Here is a 15,506-nt window from a genome sequence, read left to right as displayed (position 1 = left end):
ATGTATGAAAAAGACATTAAATTTATTCCAAAGATTATTTTTTATTATTTTTCCTTTTTTTTGTTCAATCATTCAGTTTTGTTCATAATAAATATTTTACATACACAAAGGAAATGACATATTCAGTTTAGTCAGTCTAAGCATGATTAAATTAGACATATGAAAAAGAAACCCCAGCTACATCTCTTATCCTCATAACATTCATACCTTCATTCATTCTTTGCTATAGAAAACAAGGATACCAAAACAAACAACATATGATAAAACAGTGAATTTTTTTTTAGCAGACTCTAAAAGCTCCACTACAAACGAGAGGTCCTATGGTTATTCACTTTTCCATTTTGTAAACATTTTATTGCTTCTCTCTGTTTGCAGGTATCAAATTAATTATTTTAATAAAGGAGTTTTTTTTAGTGCATACGGCCTATGTACGTTTCGGTGATTGTTGTTATTTGATTCACCTTCTTTAGGGCCAGTGACAATAAAGACAAAAGTACATATACATATATACACACATAAGTGTTAAAACCAGGGGGTTCTTGAGTTTCTGTAAGGTAGAAAACATTTTGTATTACATATTAGTTTTGTTCATTTTGATGCATCCTATATTCAAACAACTTAATTAAAATAATTTTGTTAACAATTACTGGTTGTGCTATAATTATCAAAAGACAGGTGAATGCCTATCTTAGGGACCTATACTGAAGGTGGGCATCAGAGTGATAGTCCAAGTATACCCAGAATGTGCCCATATTATTTCAGGCTTATTATGGGCCTGTGTGCTCTGAGACATAGGATGGAAGAATTTTGTGCAGAGAAAAGTTGTGATATAAGTCAGCCCATCACCGGAAGTGCTCATAGGAGTCCTGTGTATACCATGCAGTATCTAGGTTGCTGTACTCAAGATAATTTGCTAATCCAAGAGAGAATTACCTAATAATGAGAGCGACAGAGATATCTCCCCAGCTTTTATTTGCCAGATGAAAGATTTGATTTCACTTGTACCTCAAAGTCTCTGTATCTAAAAGGACATGAGCAGTCATGTATAATTTCAATAGCTGTAGATATTTACAACCAAGGCCTCTGTGTGGATATTTAAAGGAAGAAAGTACCTGTTAAGGCGTTAGGTGCTGCTTAAAATCGGAGTGTCCGTTGTGTTGCTAGTTGTCTATTCTTCAGAGGGATTTTTCCAATGGTACTCCCTAAGAATATATCGTAATGTGTGTCAGATTACACACTGAGGTGGTAAAAGTCAAACAGAATAGTGATTAATGTGTTTTTGTGATTACCTGCTTTCTGAGTCCTTTTAGCAGGGAAGATTGTCAGCGACAGGCTATACTTCTGTGTTTTACAAAGTATTAGGCAAATGACGACATCGTGCTGCTGCATCTAGGGACAAAGGAAAAAGGAGAGAGATCCTTTTCATGTTTTGACTTCATCTAGTTATCTATTAGTTTCATTTTCGAATCGAGCTTGAAGGTTTGTTTTATATTATCTTCAAGCGACACAATGCAGTTATGACAGTATCTATGCAACGTGTATTTTTTTCAGAGGTTAGTTAGTATTACTTTAGGGAAGCCAGCGTGCGTGCCTTCTAAAGAGAGAACACGCATAGCAGTTAGTGCCCTAAATCTTCTGATATAGTGGCCAGATCCTGCTTACATGTCTATATTCGCCCGTGTTGGACGGTGGCGATAGAGAGGCTTGTCCCAACCACGGATAGCTAAGTTGGATCATAATTATTCTCAGAGCAATCGGGCGCACGAAAAAAGTTTTGTAACATGCGTTTTACTTTAGTAAAAAAAAGTTGCTTCAGCGATTAAACAAACATGCGGCGAAACTAATCACAGCGCTGTAAGTCCTTACCTAAAATCATCAATAGTCGTGCGTATCATGGGGGTTCTCCTGTTGGCGTGGTGCTCAAAAGTGAGCTCCTAATACCGCTCGATATATATATGTTGGTCATATCGCGGGAAAACTCGCAGTGTCACAGGTGATAGCGCTTACCTTGCATGGGTTGGAAAATTAAGCAAGATAGTTGTAGGACTAACCTGTTTTCTCCCTTGTCGAGATAGATATAGAGATGGGGCGACCTGTTCTATCGCTAGTCGTCGATTTGATAGATATAAAGAAAGGACGGACTATTGTTTTGTGGTACTACCCGAGAACTGTGTTTAGGTATGTCATCTGAGGATTATTTTAGGTCACAGAAATCGGCATGTCTCCTAACATTAATAATAGCAGCAAGAATCGTCTCGAGTGCTTTGTAACTAATTGCTCAAAGAGGGATGTTATAATCGAAAGTGTTAGATTAAGGAATGTTTTATCGATGTGTGATATGTGGTAGGGCTCATAAAGAGAATAGGGTTTTGGTGTACCACATATTGCTAGTATCTCTGCTAACTCATACTTTATTAAAATAGTTCAAGGTTGAACTTAAATTTTTGTATATAAGACAGTGTTTGAACATGCTCCAAACAAGCTATCAGGTCTAATAACCCGGTGTCCCAGCCAGGAGCGCTGCCACCGCATCCATAGCTAGGTCCTGGGGGGGCTCTTGTTCAGAAAATGGTTTTGATATACAGAAGGGGCCAGTGTTTCTTGGTGCCAGATCAACCTAGGTTGTCACTATCCATGATATTTCCTCGTTATGTCCATGCCTTACAGTATCTAGATTGTAAATCCAAAAAGTTTCTTGCTTCTTCCTTAGATTAGTTATATCTTTGCCTGGGATGGCGTGGATTCGCTCTAAGATGAGCCATAGCATATCTTTTTCTGTGTGGCCATATTGTATGTAGTGTGGTACCATAGGGGCACTTATCTTTCCTGTTCTCACAGCTGATTTGTGTTCTGAGAATCTGATTCGCAGTTCTCTAGCTGTTTCACCAACGTATCCAATGTTGCAAGGACACATGATAAGATAAACTATGTTAGATGTTTTGCAATTGGTCATTTCTTTTAGCTGTCCAGTTTTTTTGCCATACGTCCAGGATTCTCCAGGAATGATTTGGTCACATGCATGGCAGTTTCCACATTTGTGGTTGCCTATGGAAAGTGGTCTTCCATCTATGGTTAGTTGTCGAGTGGTCACAAGATCTTTTCCTCTGCTGTGGACTAACTTGTCTCTCAGGTTCGAGTTCTTCCTGAAAGCTACTGTAGGTTTACTAAGTTCTGTAGTGTTCTCATTGGTGTTTAAGATTTTCCAGTTTTTGTTTATTATATGTCTGATTTTGTTGTTCAAAGTTGAGTGATTAAGGACACATACTAACTTTTGACTGGTGGTTCTTGTCGTGGGTTGAAGTAAAGCATCCCTATTGTAATATTTGGCTCGTTTCATTGAATCTCGAATCAATCTTTTAGGATAGCCTCGCAGTAGCAAGCGGTCTGTGAGTTTGGTGGCATGCGTCATAAAGTCCTTTATATTGGTACAGTTTCTTCGTATTCGAAGGAACTCACCAAAGGGAATGGAGTCTTTTTGACATGCTGGATGGTAACTGCCATGTTCTAAGATGGTATTTTTTGCCGTAGGTTTTCTGTATAGACTGACTGTTAATTCTCCTTCTGTATTCTGGATCCAAATATCAAGGAATTCAACTCTTTCAGATGAAAAATTACATGTCAACCTCAAATTCTGGTCTGCCAAGTTTAACCATTCTATAAATTCCTTTAACATTTCTTCTGACCCTGTCCAGATGAAAAAAACATTGTCTATAAATCTATGCCACCTACCGATGTTTTCATAGAATGGGGCGAGTTCATTGAAAATGTTCTTTATTTCAAATTCCCCCATAGAGATGTTTGCAATGCTGGGGGCACAGGATGCCCCCATGCTGACTCCTTTGATTTGTTGAAAGAGTTCATGATTGAACTCAAAGAAGTTGTTGTGGAGGACAATGTTTAAACATTCCAAGATGAAGTTATCAGGTCTTTCACCCGGTGTCCTAGCTAGGGGCGCTGCCACCGCATCCATAGCTAGGTCCTGGGGAATGTTGGTATATAAAGATTCAATGTCACACGTAACTAGGTACTGTGTGACATTATTGAAGGGTGCATGTTCTAAAACTCCAATCATATGGCCAGTGTCTTTTATGTAGGATTCATAGGAAGTGGTAAGCGGGCATAGAAAGGTGTCAAGGTATTTCGACAAGGGTTCTGTGCTAGAATTAATGGATGCCACTATCGGTCTTAATGGTGGGTCAGTCACACTTTTGTGTGTCTTAGGGACACCATAAAGTGCTGGGACCACTGGATTGGTTTTTATAAAAAAATCCATCTCTTTCTGACAGATGTATCCTTCAGTAAATGCTTTATTAACTGTTTCTTCTATCGTTTCTCTTAAAATATTAAGAGTTCTCCTATGGATCTTTTTATAGTGATCTTCTATATTGAGAATTCGGTGGATCTTGTCGGAATAGAGGGCAGTATCCATAACAACTATCCCTCCTGCTTTATCGCAGGGTTTGATAGTTATATTTGTGTTTTCTTGCAACAATTTGAGCGCTTGTCTTTCTGTTACCTCTAGGTTCATTTGAGGTTTTGGTGTAAATTTTAATGTTCTGTCTATCTCTTTTAAGACATTCTTCTCGAAAATGCCAACCTCTGGTCCCACCATATCAAGTGTTGGTGTGAAGACAGATGGTGGTTTACAACCTGAGAGGTTGTTTTGGAAGATTATCTTTGTATAACTAAATATAGGTCTGTCAGAGGTATTTCTTTGTTGTTACCCCATGACTGGAAACATGCTTTGGTGATTCCCCTGTTGAAGAACCCTTCCCTAGATCCTGCTCTTTCAGAAAATCTGAGACCTATCTCTCTGCTCCCCTGTGTTGCAAAAATGGCAGAGAAACATCTTAACCGCCAAATGTCCAGGTTCTTGGAAGATGGCCAGGTCCTTCACGACACCCAGTCCGGCTTTAGGCCCCTTCATAGTACAAAATCAGCCCTGCTTCTGGCTGCGGAAGCTTTGAGAACTGCAGCCGATAAAGGTAGAACAGCCGCAATGATCCTTCTTGACCTGAGTGCGGCGCTTGACACGGTCTTCCACGGCCTGTTATTGGAGAGGCTGAGGGAGGCCAGGGTTGGTGGCAATATCTGGGAGTGGTTGAAAAACCTTTTGCAGGACAGAACTTTTCGGGTTATTCAACATCCTTTTACATCCAGTACTTGCCCTCTGTCTCAGAGGGTGCTGCAGGGTACGGCTCTCAGCCCGACCTTATTTAATATCTACATGCGCCCCCTGGCAGATGTTGTACTGAGGCATGGGGTGAAATTGGTGACTTATGCTGATGACACCCAATTGATTGTCACTCTGGAGCAAAAGGATTCGGTAATGGCTTCTGATTTTAAGAGCGGTCTGGGTGAACTTGCTGTTTTGTCTTCAATTGAATGCGGGAAAGACTGAGGTGTTGTTCATCGGTAAACAGCCCTTACTTTGGTCTCAGATGTAGTGGCCAGAGGAATTGGGATCTAACCCAGTTCCGAAAGCTAAGGTTAAAAATTTAGGAGTCTGGTTCGATGATAATTTGTCTTTTTCTGAGCAGATTTCTACGGTAGCTGGTGCCTGTTTTGGCATTCTCAAAAAGCTGCGCAAAATCCTAGACCACCTTCCTATTGATGCGATACAAACCATTGTACAGGCTCTTGTTACCTCACACCTTGATTATTGTACCATTCTTTATTTAGGGGTGACCACCAAGAACCTGAATTTGATGCTGAAAGTTCAGAATGCAGCAGCACGGCTGATTCTGGGGGAAGCCTTGAAGAAACTCCATTGGCTCTCCATACAAGCTAGAGTGACTTTTAAGACCCTATGCTTTGGTTACCGCATTTTCCATCAAAAGGGGCCTTCATTTTTGCTCCCACTTATGGCGGTATAACAACCCGCTCGTAACCTGAGATCATTCGGCACAGCCAAAGTGATTGTGCCCAGGGTACGTAAGGCCCGAGCTGGAGGGAGGTCTTTTGGCCACTGGGCGGCTAAGGCATGGAATGACCTGCCTTTGGATCTACTGATGTGTTCATCCGAAATTCTGTTCAGGAAACAATTAAAAACCTGGCTGTTTCAGCGTTCGTTTGGAGGACAGAAGTAGTGCCTCAGGCTGATTGGCAATCTGGGGGATTGTTAATGTTGCTAGCTTGATTGGGGTCAGGGACTGGTGGTGTTCTAGCATGGGGACACTCCGGTTGGAGTAACCAGGCGCTTTATAAACTAAATAATAATAATAATAATTGGTACATTTCTTAGATGTCATTAAGTAGCAAGCATAAGTAGTACAGAAAAGAAAACTCAAAGGGCAAGCCCCACCAGGAGCAACATCCTTGCTGCTCAGCCTATCCTCTCTACTGACACTCCACACACAGACATACCAGCATTCTATTACCTCACCACACATACCAACTTTCCAATATCATCCACACTGGCTGAGCAGCAAGGCAGATAAGCTGGAAAGGTGCAATACACTAAATACAAGTATACTACATACCTTCCCCCTTTTATGAACAACAACAAAGGAATTATGTAGGCAGAAAGCATAATAATAGCATAAATAAGCATAGGAGTAACATTGCATTAATGAACAAAAAATGACCTAACACGCCTCTTCCTCTTTTTATGGAGAAAATGAAGAAAAGTAGTAAATGCAAAACGCTAAACAAAAATTACAATAAAGAATACATCATGCAACAAAGGTCTGAGGAAGAAACAGAATAAATCAAGGAATTACAAAAATAAGAAAGAGAATGTGAGAAAAGAGTATCTCCACCATGCGTGCAGCAAGGCTAAAAGAAATCAAGAACAAAACAAGAACTTCCCATCAGAGTTACCAGCAAGACACCAGTTGGCCAGACTAGCATGAAAAAGAAAGAAAAAGCACTCCCAAACACTAAGAAGGACTCTCATACTCACACACCCAAGGAAAAGGTTGGTCGCGATCCAACACATAATCCCTGTAGGAGAGAAACTAGGGAGAAGAAAAAGAGGTGAAGACTACACCCTGCTGGATTTAAAAATAAATCCAACATGACAGTAAATAAGTGTGAAAACACACGGAACCAAGTGAAAAAATTAAAAACACACGCTGTCAGAAACTTATAACAGTATATTCTACACACAGTGAATTAAACAATCCAGCACTGGAAAAAAAACCAAGTAGAACCACTGTAGGTGATATTTCAATATCACATATCCAGTAAGCTATAAAAATGTATACTTAAAGTGACATATCCAAGCACAAGTGGAATATTATATAGCCAGTAGGCTAAAAAAATGTATACTTCAAAATGACATATCCACGCAAAAGTGGAATAACACATAGCCAGTAGGCTATTAAATGCATACTTAAACACATAGCCTGTAGGCTATTATAATGTATACTTAAATCCATGACACTGCCCTTACTAAAACTTGCGAAGAAAACGCTGTAAGGAATTCATTTAAAAAATAGGTAACACATCCTCTTAACGGTGGAAGGTTACATAGCCAGTAGGTTATTTTAATAAATATGCACAGGTGGAATCCATAAAATGAATCTCACACCAATAACTCATGAACGAAACAGGGAATACAATTCCACCTACAAAGATTCATGTGAAGGTGCAAATGCAAACAATAACATTTTAAAATACATTAACATTAGCATAAACCAGATGTGCATTAACAAGAAGAAAATAAGAAACTGCTGGACAATGGGGATTACATGAAACACATTCAGAGGCAAACTTATTAAAAAATTATTTCCCTATGAGAATAAATGCATGCTAGTGAAATAGCTTTTAATAAATAACATGTCCAGTAGATGGTGCTCTAAGCTCTAAGCACAATATAAAGCACATAAGTGATTGTCACAATATAGATTGAAAAAACACTTTGTACGACGTTTTTAAATAAACACTTTCTTGACTTCGCCGCACAGATGACTGAATAAACTGTTGAAGAATTACCAGTCCTAAAGAACTTACTTCAATTTTGCCGTTTTTTTTTTAAGCGTTCAACATTTGCTTACTTCGTTTGATGGCTAACTTGTAAAGCAGACTTGTAAAGCAGCCGTGGCTAACGACAATGTAAATTTTCCTAGTTATTATGACGGAAAGTCTTAATTTTATTAAAGACACGGAGGCGAGTATTATGTTTTTCTTATCTTGCTTTATTCCAACAGCAACCAAGGGGCCCATGTAACAAACTGGCCAATGGGAACAGAAAAAAAACAACATAACTGACCAATGGTAGCCAAGCACAGTAATAAGAGACACCACTGACTGCGCAGCTTCCTCTTTTCGCTGACGAAGGAACAATTGCAACAATAAAAGAGAACGTCAAAGTCCAGGAACAAACGTCTTGAATCAGATGAAACCAGGAGGAGCGTCCAACTTGAGTCCTAGGCGAAGGGTCCGGACGGACAGGAGGGAAGATCTGTTGAGGTGAAGATAAAAGGTGGTAGAGCGAGGTCTTCCTACGAAGAGGCGGGCGGCAGGGCTGGATTCTCTGAAGGGAGGGAGAACACAAGTTAGAAGTGTAGCGGTGGGATAATACTCACCTCCGTGTCTTTAATAAAATTAAGACTGTCCGTCATAATAACTAGGAAAATCTACATTTTATGGCAGGCTCCTATTATGCTTGTTCAAAGCGTGTCAATAACAACATAAGGTACAGTATTAATCGGTTTGCAATAAAACATGCGAAAAACATTGTCATTTGTCCAGTCTGCTGATCTCAGAATGTCCTCCAGACGGAAGCCTGCCCAAAAGGCCTTAGAGGCCATGGCTCCTCTGGTGGAATGCGCTCCGACAACGGAGACATTGATGCCCGCAAGGGACATAACCCAACGAACCCAACGGGCGAGGGTAGGGGAGGAGACAGGAAGGTGGGGCTTCCGGAAGGGGATAAGGAGTTGGGAATGAATGGGTGCTCTGAGATCAGAAGTCCTTTGTTCGTACACTTTTAAACACTGGCCAACACACACCTTGGGGTGACAAGGGAAATAGGTGTAAAAAACAGAATCCAAATGTTTTTTAGTCCGTCTGTGGGTCTGGAACACAACACCTGTGGGGGAAAATTGGAGAGAAGAAATATCTAACGCTCTAACATCAGAGACACGTTTAATGGAAACTAAACACGGGAACATTGTAAGTTTAGCAGATAACATTTTGAGAGAAAGAACAGAATTATCTGCCCAATCGGAAAACAGTGTGAGAACAACAGAAACATCCCATAAGGAGGAATACTTAGCCAAAGGAGGTTTGGTACAACAAACTCCTTTCAGTAAACGGCAGATCAGGGGAGAGACGCCAGCTGGTTTGCCATCAATGGGGGCGTGATTGAGAGAAATCGCTGAACGATAAAGATCGATGGTACGGTAAGACTTACCTGCACTGGCCTCCGAGGCCAAAAAATTGACCACAAAGTTCAGAGGGGCTAAGAGGGGATCGATGTTCCTTTCCAAACACCAGCTTGCCCAAAGAGACCAGGCGGATTTGTAAGCTTTGGAAGTCCCGGGAGCCCAGGCTTGGCTGATGAAGAGAGCAGCCTCTTGTGAAATGAGGACGTCAGAAGGGACAGGCCGGAAGCTTTCCAAGCCGACAGAGTCAGGGTGTTGTCCAGAATGAGGTTGTGACGGGCACCTTGGGGACTCAAGGGTAAGTCGTCTCATGACGGAAGATGAACTGGAAAATCCACTGCCATTTCCAGCAGAGAAGGGAACCAAAGCTGAGATTGCCAGAAGGGGGCTACAAGGACCAAGGAGGTTGACAGTCGACAAACTTGGGAAAGAACTCTGCTGATCATGAGGAAGGGAGGAAAGGTGTAATTGAGATGGTGAGACCAGTCCTGGAGGAAAGCATCCGTTGCTAAGGCTGAAGGATCCGGCCTTCTACTGAAGAAGCGGGGCAACTGAGAGTTGAGACGGGATGCAAAGAGGTCTATGGAAAAGGGACCCCATTTTTGAGAGAGAGAAAGGAAAACAGACGGAAGCAGCTTCCAATCGCTGGAGTCTCGGAGAAAACGTGAATGCCAATCCGCTACCGAGTTGAGGTCTCCTGGAAGATACTCCGCCGTCAAGGAAAGTTGGTTTGACAGACAAAATTCCCAAAGACTTTTGGCCAGCTCCGCCAGAGGTTTGGATTTGGTACCGCCAAGGTGGTTTATGTAGCAGACCGCAGAAACATTGTCCATTCTGAGAAGAATGGAACAGCGGATCCTGTTCTTGGAGAGGCTTTGGATCGCAAAGGAACCTGTAAGCATCTCTAAACAATTGATGTGCAATTTGGACTCCTCTAGAGACCATGTACCTCCAGTCGATATTGGACCACAACGGGCGCCCCAACCCGACAGGCTTGCATCTGACTCTAACACAAGATCTGGGGCCGAAGCGAAGATAGTGCGGCCGTTCCACGCATCTAAATGGTCTGTCCACCAAAGAAGTTCGTCGCAGGACTTGGCGCAGGTGTTTGATTTTTAAGCGTTGAAGAGCTCGATAGTGTAGAGGGCCCGGGAAGATGGCCTGAATTGAAGAAGAGAGAAGACGATCCTTGCCAGGGTGCAGAGGGATATAAGAGATGTTCTGAGGACTTTGGCAGTCTCTGCCTTAATTGTCGAGACTTCCGCCTGAGGGAGACGGAGAGAGGCTGCGACAGAGTCTACCATGAAACCCAAGAATTCCATGTTCTGGGACGGGTTAAGAGAGACGATTTCTCGAGGTTGATGATAAAACCTAAATCCAAAAGAAGAGACTGAGTAATGCGAAGGTCGGACAAGAGGAGCTGCTTGTCTGTGTTCATGACAAGAATGTCGTCCAGATATATGATGAGTCTGATGCCGAGTGACCGAAGAAAGTTTACAACAGGTTTGAGGAGTTTTGTAAAGCACCAGGGTGCTGAAGAAAGGAAGAGAAATTAATCTGTACGTCACGCCTGACCACTGGAATTGCAGAACGTTTGAGTGGGAGGGATGAATGGGAACAGTAAGGTAGGCATCTTGTAAGTCCAGTCGTTGGGACGAAGAGTGTCCCGTAAGTGAAGAATAGTCTCTATTTTGAAGTGGCGATAGACCACGAATTGATTGAACCATTTCAAGTTTATTACTGGGCGTAGCTTTTTGTTTTTCTTTTGGACCAGAAAAATGGAGCTGAGAAAGCCTGAGGAGTCAAAGGGAGAAATCTGGATGGCTTGTTTTTGAAGAAGAGACTGAATCTCTCTTGAGATCAGAAGGGCCATGTCGGAGGAGAAAACTAGAGGAGGAGGAAGAGAAGACTGGAAAGGCGGAGAATAGAGCTCTGTAAGATAACCTTGGACTGTGTTGAGAACCCATGGATCTGTGGAGATAGTTTTTCATTTGAGAAGGAATAGTCTCAACCGACCCCCCACAGGAGGAGGGGAATAAAGGCTTACCTTGTTTGTTGGAGTTGTTGTTGCGATAGGTCTTCTGTCCTCTGCCTCGGTAACCTCTACCCTGCTGAGGGTAGAACTGGGGTTTGTATTCCTGGGAATTGTTGTAGGAACCTCTGGAGCCTTGGTTGTTGTAGGACGGCCGGAAGAGCGACCCCTGCCTCTGCCGGCCCGTCCAAAAACCCGAGGAGCAAAGACCTTCTCAATAGACTGTTGAGCCTTGTCCAAGGAAGCAAAAGTAGAAACGAATATACTAAGGTCGCGAAAAAGGTTCTCTCTGAAAAGGAGTCCATTCGCCTTGGAACCTGGGTCCAAAGGGGCATGACTGGCTAATTTGGGGTCCAGTTTAATGAGTTGTGCATGATGGCAGCATTAGCATTACCCAATAAGCAGAAGGCACGTTGAACCCACATGGACACATCCTCCGCTGAGAGGTCAGAACCATCAATACGGGCCGACTCAGCCATATCGAAAATGCTTGCTAGTGGCCCCACTATGTCCAAAAATTTATCCTGGCAAGTAGACCAGGCTTTGTCTACCCCCCTACAGGTATCTTTGCCAAAGTTTGAAAAGAAAGTTAGCAGCGGCTGGTCGATGGCAGGGACAAGAGTAATTTTTCCTGGAAGGGAAGGCTTAGGGCATTCAGATTTTAGCCAGAACCTGACAGTGGACTCTAGAGGATGGCGAAGTCTGGCTGAAATATATTCTCCCACATGAGAAGTGGGCAACCATTCCGTAGAGTTTGGGTGGCGAATGGACGAAGGGTCGAACATAGGAAGCCCTTCTGAGTCAAAATCATGCTCGAAAGTATAAGAATCAGTTTTGGCCTTTTTGAGGGGGGTGGGGGGTCAGAGTAGTAAAAAACATTAAATAAGTCATCTGCGTCGGGTATTGAATCATCGTCATCAGTGTCCAAAATGGTGGAAATGACCAATTTCTTTGTTGGTGACTCTGCGTGCTTCACTTTCTGTTTGCGTTTGCGCTCAGAACCAAGAAACCCCTCCATAACAGGAGGCCTGGGAGGCACTCTGTCCTCAATCAGATGCGAGGGAACCTCGCTAGTCAACCCAGACATAGTTTTCGAAGCATGAATTGGAGCAGAGGCGACCACCTTACGTTTTCTGCTTTCCCCCGCAGATTGGGCCAGAGCTTTGGACACTAGGCTTATCATAGTATTTTCCATACTTTTAGATATGCGTCTCATAGAGACCTCAACAGCAGTTTCCACAGAATTTTTTATAAACTGATTAAGTTCCTTTTGGAAGGCTTCGCCTTCTTCATAAACTTGTACAGGCTCAGGGGATCTATCCAATTCCATGCTGAAATGTATCTTGGCAGAGGAGGCAGGCGAGGGTTAACAAAAGCCTGAGGGAGTGGTTGACAACCCAAAATCACAACCGGGGGCGTGCCTTATCGAGGGAAAACTCTGGAAAGCAGACGGAGGTCAGTGGCTGAGATGGGCGGTTGGAGCGGCCCTGGAAGCGCGTTGAGGCACAAACCGGGAAAAAAACGAACTTGTACAGATGGAAAACCTCGCTCGCGTCACCATCAACAGCACCAGGTGACCGCCTAGCGGGAAAGAAAGCAGCGTGCGCCGCGCGCTAGCGGTAGAAACCACAACAGCAAAAGCGGCAGAAAGCGCCGAAAGGGCGCGCGGGCAAGATATATGAAATATAAGTAAAAGTACAATAAAACCAGGCACATAAGCAAATAAAACAAATGCCAACAATAGAGGAGCAAAAGATAAGGGCACTTATCTGACTGCGAGCAGCAAGAAAAGTGGAAGCTGCCAGTCAGTGGTGTCTATTATTACTGTGCTTGGCTACCATTGGTCAGTTATGTCGTTTTTTCTCTGTTCCCATTGGCCAGTTTGTTACATGGGCCCCTGGGAATTGTAGTGTTTTCACTTATCTTGGCTGTTGTTGGAATAAAGCAAGATAAGAAAAGCATAATAGGAGCCTCCGGTCTTGCCATAAAATTTCAAGGCAGACTCCCCTAAAGTTCTCGAAGCCGTGACCTTGACATTTATGCTTTTGTCTGAGTAAACAGAAACAGTCACTTACTCTTACATCAAATGTCGTAGAAGTGATGAAAACGTGACTGGCAAAGGATGCAAAGTAGGAACAGAGTGATTCCAGAGAAGAGATTGTGCCTCCAACCGCAAGATGGCGGTACGTAATGTGACGACGTCCCGGATGGCTCCAGGCACGTTGAGGCATGCAGGCATCCAGAAGAAGCAATGCAGGACGAGAAACGTCACAAAGAAATGAAGCGAAGGCTTAAAAGGTGGCATGATGACGGTAAAAGCGCACGCGGAATCTGAGCATGCATGTGAAAATATTTAAAAGTAAGGCAGTGGCAGTTCAACTGTCTTAATGATGAAATGGCAATGGCGCAGTAAAACTTCAACAAAAAACACACTGAGGCACAGCGCCAATGTAAAATTTGAAAAGTACTCACGGGATAAGTAAAGAATTATCCAGATTTATTCCTTAAGTAAGCACGCAGATGGCCATATGTTATTTGTACAAAGCATCCAACGTGATATGCTGACTCTTTCTGCATCTAAATTTTCCAAGCGCTACTTGAGCTATTAACAAATTAAGCCCATTGTGCTCAGTTATCCCTTCGAAAATACTCAACCATCACCGGCATATTTAGTGGAACGTTGATCAGGTACTGACCTCTTCTGCAACAAATGGGCCTGATTGCTGTTTGTTAGTGGCCCGTGCCCTTGATTTCAACCCAGAAAATCCTAGAATCCGAAACACAGTTGGGTGAAAGACAGGTGTGTACTCTAGAAACACAGGGCCATTTGACATCCGTGGCAATGTTTCAAGTAGGAACAAGAACGTAAAACAGATCTCCAATGTCAGCAGAAGAAGCAGGCATTCAGGCAGGCAATTCACAAAACAGGGAAGCAGAGGTACACGTAGGCAGGAATTTGCACATTTCGGCTCTGTGCAACAGGTGATAGCAGATCAGCTTGTAGGAACAGTAACTTAACAGGCAGGAACAGCTGCAGATTGAAACAGCAGGTAGAAACTGGCACCTCACCGTTGTGGGCGACTGATGGGAGGTCACTGTTGGGGCTCTTGTCGGGGTGCCAGTAAGCTTGAGTTGCTTTTAAAAATGTCTTTTATTTTGCTTGATGTTCTTCATCTTGAAGTTTCATGGGGTTTCTTGAGGTGCAGGTTCTTTCCAATCGTCGCCAAATGTAATAAGTCCAATGAAGCCGATGTGTAGAATTAAGATGTATGCTTTATTGATACATTTCTTAGATGTCAGTAAGTATCAAGCATAAGTAATACAGAGAAGAAAGCCCAAAGGGAAAGCCCCATTAGGAGCAGCTTCCTTGCTGCTCAGCCCATCCTCTCAACTGACACTCCACACACAGACATACCAGCATTCTATTATCTCACCACACATACCAACATTCCAATATCATCCACACTGGCTGAGCAGCAAGGCAGATAAGCAGGAAAGGTGCAATACACAAAATACCAGATACTACAGATTTGTCGTGCTCCTAGGAGCTACCAATTATGAGAAACACTTTAGTCTTGTAATACTGACATCAGCACTAAATGTGTTACCTAACCCCGTAATGGTACTTGGCAGGGCATTTTCTACTGAAGATACTGCAGTAAATGAGGAAATTATGGAGATTCATAACAAATCTCCCAAGATGGCCACCAGGGAAAAAAACAGCCCAATAGTTTTGTTATGTTATATTATTGCGTATTTGTAAAGCGCACAGCTACTCAATCGAATGTCCGGGATCAGGAACGACTCTCAGGATGAATTATTGCTGGAATAACCAGGTTTTGAGTTGTCTAATTGGGGTAGGTAACTTATTCCAAAGATGTGCTACCTGTACTTGAAATGAACGGCCTCCTCTGTGAGAGCGTGCACATTTAGGCACGCTCATCAGATGCTGTTGGGATGATCTTAAAAATCTCCCGAGCATGTGAAAAGTCACTTGTCTCCAAATAAAATGTGGTCAGGTATCATGCAAAGCTTTAAAGGCGAGTGTCAAAGCCTTGAACTGGATTCTGCAACGAATGGGATGCCAGTGTAGGTTCTTTACATGGGGAGGTATCCGTGCTCTGGGGCCCAGCATAAGAATG

The sequence above is a fragment of the Lissotriton helveticus genome, chromosome 6 (assembly GCF_964261635.1).
Source record: "Lissotriton helveticus chromosome 6, aLisHel1.1, whole genome shotgun sequence".
Lineage (NCBI taxonomy): Eukaryota > Metazoa > Chordata > Amphibia > Caudata > Salamandridae > Lissotriton > Lissotriton helveticus.
This window is presented reverse-complemented; position numbering follows the sequence as displayed.